Source organism: Vigna unguiculata, chromosome 9 (genome assembly GCF_037176805.1).
Source record: "Vigna unguiculata cultivar grain cowpea cultivar isolate G323 ecotype 2 chromosome 9, ASM3717680v1, whole genome shotgun sequence".
Taxonomy (NCBI): domain Eukaryota; kingdom Viridiplantae; phylum Streptophyta; class Magnoliopsida; order Fabales; family Fabaceae; genus Vigna; species Vigna unguiculata.
In genome coordinates, this window is record NC_140800.1 from 15110852 (window position 1) to 15118017 (window position 7166).

Below are 7166 nucleotides of genomic sequence, written 5' to 3' on the forward strand. Positions count from 1 at the left end.
TCACGAGTACGACGGTGTGGTGGATGTTCGCCAGAAAGAGAAACCAGTTAAACAGAAAATAAACCTCGCATAACAGTATCCACGACGATGATGCCGACATGGCCATTCGATGGTGCTTTCAGTTGCATCGTAGAGGCGTCGATGGCAGAGACAAGATGAAACAATTGGATCCCTAAAGACAAAGAAGCCTCGCGAGGGAATAACCACTTGCATTGTGGTCAGTCCCAATAAATAAGAGTTTCCCCAAATGCACATAACCTAAAATGTAATAAATCTAAACTTAATGGGGAGTACTATGATGTTATTGGAGAATGAGGAGTACATCAGTGAACATTCCATAATGGTGAATCGTCTAAATCATCTGGCAGTGATGAGGAGGATATGATAGGGAGTGTGAAGTACCAACATCGGAGGGGGATCTTTTAATAGTTAGGAGGTTGTTGGGTAGTATGAATAAGAAGGAGGATGATACGCAAAGAAGAAATGTTCCATTGTAGATGTCAAATTGTGGAAAATGTGTGCTCATTCATCATTGATGGAGGAAGTTGTACCAATGTAGCAAGTAAAAGGTTGCTGGAAAAGCTTGGTTAGTAGACATTTATACACCCATTAACTTTGTGTGTCATCTAATTTATATAATTTCACATAATTGGTAAGATCAAAGGGTCTCTTCACAGGCCTGTAATGAGGCTTGGCTAGAAAAAAAGTATTAGTTTTCCCAAGAATTCAAAAATACCACTAAGCATATAGAATAACCACAGGTGAATGGTATTATGAGTATGCTCCAAATTTTTCATGTACCTCATGCAACTCATTTCCATCACATAAAAAATGTTGTCTTTTCTCTTTTTTTTCCTGGGGTAGGGATTTTACAAAAGCCTACCCCAAACTTATTCAATTTCCTGCGTAGGGTTTTTACAAAAGCCTATCCCAAACTTATTCAATCTCATACCCTAGTAGGGTGTTTACACCCTACCTCAACATGTACCTGTTCTTTATACTAAGGTGTGGGACAAGATATATTTTCTTTAAAAGCTAAGCGTAAAGAATGAAACAGTTAAGCTCAAAGAGAGTAATAACAGATAATTAACTTTCAGGTTGGTTATTCTACTAAGTGGCTTTAAACATACCAACACATGCCTTTATCTTTTCAAACCAATTATATGATTTGATTAACAAAAATCAATTTCACGGCAATATGTGATCCTTTTACAGCTCTTTACACACAAACTCACAATACTCAAAAATTCAAAGGTTTAGTCTTACTCTCATGTTTGAAAAAGGACTGACTTAATGTGATCATGCCAACTATCTCTCACTCAAGATGCCACCAAATATTTCAACTGTATGCACACTGATTGATAATCAAAATAGTTAAATGCACAGTGATTATTATGGGAATACGATTAGCATAAGCTAAGGATTAAGATAATGGCAAACACCAATTAAAACTACTAAAAGTACTAAAATAAAGTAAAAGAATTTTTTTCACCACTCGATGGCCGAGCATAATACTTGTTGGGTAAGTAGCATTGCTCCATGGGCAAGCAGCTCTGCTCGTGGGCGAGTAAATTCACTTAGCAAGGAGAAATTGTGAAGCCAAATGGTGGCTAGGCGAGCAAATCCATCGAGCAAGTAATGTTGACACATAAAAATGAAAACAAATGCTAAAAATATTGGGTTGCCTCTCAGTACGGGCTTGTTTAACGTCCTTTTAGCTTAATGTATGATATTCATAGTTTAGGATTTGTCCTTCTAGTGTGCTTCTTTAGAAAGTCTTCTCTTTATTCTATTGTTCTTTTGGGTTGTTCTTTCAATTTCTGAATCACAAATTAATTGATCAACTGAAATCTTGTGTCTCATGCACAATAAAGAAAACTATAAAGGACGTATTAAATAATGTAAAACAATGAAGATAGAAAAAAAAATTCTCTTTCTTTTTTGAAATAAAAAAAAAACAAAACCTAAATTGGTAAACAAACACAATTATAATAAAGCAACTTTAGTCCCCGACAACGACACCAAAAACTTATTATAGAATTGGCAAGTGTACCAAATCGCACAACTAATATAATGGATAAGTCTATATATCGTTCCCACATAGACTAATGTGATTTAGGATAATTGTTTGTTTACTAATAAAGGGTAAAACAAAAGAAACATTTTGACATATAAAAATAAATTCAAGATTAAGAAATAAACAAAATTCACACAATGGAATCAATTAACTTGATTTAAGAAATTATATGATAAAAGCTTCACCGGGATTGGGTTTCATGATTCCATTCAAAGTAAAAACAACAAACAATGTATTTCTTCTTGCTTCTCTCACATTCACACCTTTTGTAACAAGCCTCGATTTTGTCACAGACAAGTCTAAACTTGAATAATAAAAACTCTATATCTAACAATTTTTATTATTAAGTTTGCATTATTGAACTATATGTTAATGTTAAGAATGACTAATGATCACATTTATGTCTAGCATGTGAAATCAATTAGTTGTTGTATCCTAATTAGGTTTCCCAAACTTTCTTTTGGATCAGCAAGTACTCCCACATATGCACCATATCTAGATTATGCAGTTAAATATCATAATCAGGTTTCTCAAACTATCTTTTGGATCAGTAGGTACTCCCATATGTGCAAAATTTCCAAACTATGCAGTTAAAACAAACATAAAACATAAGATATGATGGAAAAGAATTAAACTAAATGATGAATCCACATATAATTAAGAATACATTACACCCGACCCCCATGAACGAGGGAGTTAGTTACTCCTAAACATACTAAATGCTAGAATAATGATGATATTGAATGCCTCCACCCTTCAGAACCCGCTTCTATCATCAAGTGCGCTTCTATCATCAAGTGTGTTTAGATCAAGTGTTTTTCTCTCCAAAAGTGTCTCTTCACCAAAAGGGTAGGTTCCCCAAAATGGATGTTGATTTTTAACTTTTGTCAAGTCCCTTATTTATAGATTTTTCGAATTAGACTAGGTTTGCAGCTTTGTACTTGATTTTGTATTGGAATATCTTGAATATCTATATTTTAATCTTTTGAAGCTCAATATCTTTGAGATATTCTTCAAATATTATGTCTCGAAATTGAAGTAATCAACTTTGTGGATAACTGATTTTGTTGATATTCTTTTAATTCTCAATACTCAACTGATTTGGTTTATAAATCTTCTTAAATATATGATACTTCCACTTATCTACAAAATATAAACCAAATATTTATATTTTCTGATTTTATTAAATAAAACCTGAAATATATAAAAGATAATGGCAAAATAATAAAAATAAGATAAAAATAAACAAAAATAAATGCATGATAATACCAATTATCAAGCTCACATGAGTAAAACTTCACAAAGTAAATAATATTACATTTCCTCTTCACATACCCACCATTTTCACATACTAGATATAACTATAGATGTTGTAAAGCTCAATGTTTCTCTCGTATCTCTTTTTCTCTCTTTCTCTTGTTGTAAATTTTTCGTATCGTTATTTCAATTTTTGTACATTTGCTTGTTGTTTTCTTCTTCAAATTGATCTCTATATAGTTGTGGAAAAGATGAAAGTTTCATCAAAACTAAATAAATTAAGTTTTTTTTGTAACATATTGATGAGTGTGTCAGCACCCAATTTCATCCTAGTGAATAAATTTATTTTCGAGAAAAAATAAAAATAAAAAAATGTTTTTAGTTAATGGTAAATAAAAAATGGCGAAATAAAATTTTTTTCAAAGATTTTTAAACTTTAATTTTAGCAAAAAAAGAAAAAAAAGTGAGAGATGAAAAAATAAAAAAAAAGAAGGAAGAGCCCAATTTGTTTTAATTATCACACTCCTTTTCATGAGTCCATCAACCAAACATATTTTCTACCTTTTGTTCCTCATAGAGAAAATAGTGATATAATTCATAATTAGACGCAATACCTCTTTTAATGATTAGAATCAAGACAATATTACTGGTGATGATTAATATGGTGCTCTGATTTGTTGTGATTTTATTCCCGTAATGTGCTGCTATCACGACTAATTCCTTCCTTATATTGTTCATTATAATTAACGCTAGGATTACATTGGTATTTCAATGTGTGATATAAATACACAGTCTGTCATACAAAAAGGGATTACCCATCACCCATCACACTTACACACTTTTTTTATCTCCCTTTTGAAAAAAAAAACACATTAAAGGAGGTAGGAAAAAAAAGGAAAATAGAAGAGAAAAGGTAGTTGTAATGTAAAGGAAAAGATAGTGAGATTGATAGAGAATAAGAGCAATTGAAGAGTTTGGAAAGTATGTCATTCCTTTTTTTTCTTTTGATTTATGCATTCTCAATTTTTATTATAATTTGTTTTAATATTGTACGTGTTTTTTTTTACACATAACTTTGGCATTTTCTGTTAGGGCATTATTTTCTACTGTATACAAATATTTTGTGCTAAAAGTCATAAAAAAAATATGTTTCCTTATTTCTTTAACGTCTGACCCACAGTACCCCGATGTTATGTAAAAATAACGTCTGAGCTCTCTACCCTCGACTTAATTTAATGTCTAACCCACTCTGCCCTGACGTTAAGTAACATCTGACCCCCTCTGCACCGACGTTAAGTAAGGTCTGACCACGCAGCACTGACGTCAATTTTTGGGTTTTCTCTGTGCAAAACGCAGAAACCCTAACTATTTCGTCGCGCTACCAATTTTTCGCGAAGCTTCTTCGCCGGTGACCACCATTTTGAGCTCCTCTAGGTAATTTTCAAACGTTTTCACCACCAAACTTGTTAGGATTTGATTGTGGATTGATTTTAGGCGTTTTGAACCGAATATTTTTCGTTTTCATCCCCATTTGCAGTGTTTCGCAATCCTTCCCGTCGGCAACCATTATTTCGACCTCCTCCAAGAGAGTTTTGAACGTTTTTCACCACCAAACTTGTTAGGATTTGATTGTGGATTGATTTTAGGCATTTTCAACCGAATATTATATCTGCGTGGAGTGAAGATTCAAAGTGTTAGTATAAAATTAATTGATCAAGCCCATTTGTACATCTTAAACAACATTGTAGAAGTCATTCCTTACATTTTGCAACACATTGATGAAACGAAATCTGCTCATCCACGAATGAGTGAAAAATTGGCCTAAAGCATTGATCATGCCATACTTTAGCCCACCAAAGGTATTCTGACATCATATTCTTAGTAGTTCAATCTTACAATTTATAAAACTTATAACGTCAAACCTTTCTAAATCTTTATTTCAATCCACTCGTCCTGAAAAACAATTGGTCCGACGTCCACGTGTTATACGTGAAGATGATGAAATGGCAGAAGCAGAAAATGATCCTCTAGGAAAGCTGCTTCTGAAATTACACAAGTTGAAAAAAGGACCGGTAGAGGTAGAGTGGGAGTTAAGAGTATTTGGCCTCCATTGCCATGTCCCATTGTACATTAACCTGAATGATGCATTAGAGATCATTACATGAGACAAGATGTTAAAAAAAAATTTAGTGGGAGTTAAGATTTTTTTATTGTATTTCATATTTAAAGCAAGGAATTGGTACCCCTTAATATTATACCTAATTGTCTTCTTATAGGTACATGGCCAAAGTCATTGTGGACCAAGGTCGATCTTCCGTCTATGGATTCATTGAACATCAAACCATTCAACCTTCGGGAAACTCACATGACCACATCAAACTTTATTTGCAAACATGGATGGTTGAGTCAAATAGAGAGATCTACTTGATGCGTAGGTGTTTTTGCTAGTAATATTTTATGAAGTATTATTAATTATTTTTGCTAAGTACTTGTGATTGATGGTAGGTATCATTGGCAACTATGTGTCATCATTCCAAGACAATGCACAGTTGTATGGTTTTGTTCATGCCATAGGAAGATTCCACCTACTTTGAAAAACATGTTACAAGAGTAAGTATTACTTTTTTTCAATCCTAACCTATGTATCTACTTAGTTATAAAAACGAACATATGTTTTATGTTTCCAAAATTTCATTAGAATTGTGGGTAAGCCTAGAGGCCAACAACTTAAAGTATTATATCCAAAGGTTAGAACTCATTCAGTTTAAAGTTATTAATTTCTATATATCAACTTATGACTTTGATATGTGTTTATTTTATTTGTAATGTTTAGTGTAACAAGCAAGAAGATTCATGGGAATGTGGATATTATGTCATGTCTTGGATAAGAACAATCATTCGAGATGCAATTAAAAATGAATGGATAGAGGTGTGTGTGTGTGTGTGTGTGTGTGCGTGTGTGTGTGTGTGTGTGTGTGTATATATATATATATATATATATATACACACACACACACACACACGCACACACACACACACACCTCTATCCATTCATCTTTAATTGCATATTATAAATCATATCAAACTTTAAAGAATGATATTGATACATAATGAAATTGTATTACTTTTTCAGCGGCATCACCTCTACCAGATGACATTATCTACACATGAAGACAAGAGTGGGCAACATATCTATTGGAAAGATGGAGTTGATACCATAGGAATTAGAACTCCTTTCAAAAACTTTGTTGTACAAAACTATCATGTTAAAACTTTTAGTTTGTTGTTATTATATTAGTTTAGAATATATGTTGAAACTTAAGTGTTATTAGATATAATTGTAACTCCATAATTGTGCTGAAATTATTATGAAACTGTTATGGGAATTTTCTAATTTTCAGGTGTGGGAATGTTGTAAAAATAGTTAAATTAAAAAAATACAGAGCAGTTTGACATCTGGTGGTGCTCTGACAAACGTTATTTAATGTCTAAGCTTACCATGGCTGACGTTATTTAACGTTTGTCAGAGCCCACCAGATGTCAAACTGCTCTATTTTTTGGCTCCATTTAGCGCGAAAATTGACGTCTACTGCTTTTGGCCTCGATGTTGGATAACGTCGAACCCTTATTGCTCCAATGTTAAGTGACGTATGCTCTATTTTTCGACGTTATTTTGACGTCACCCAGTACGACGTCGGTGTTTGGACAAACGTCAAAGGTCAAAAATATCGGACGTTAAAAGGCTTTTTTGTGTTAGTGATACAAGATTGTGGTTGAACGAAATTGTAAATGCTTTATTTAAAAGAATTCCATTTTTAATGGCGATGGTGAT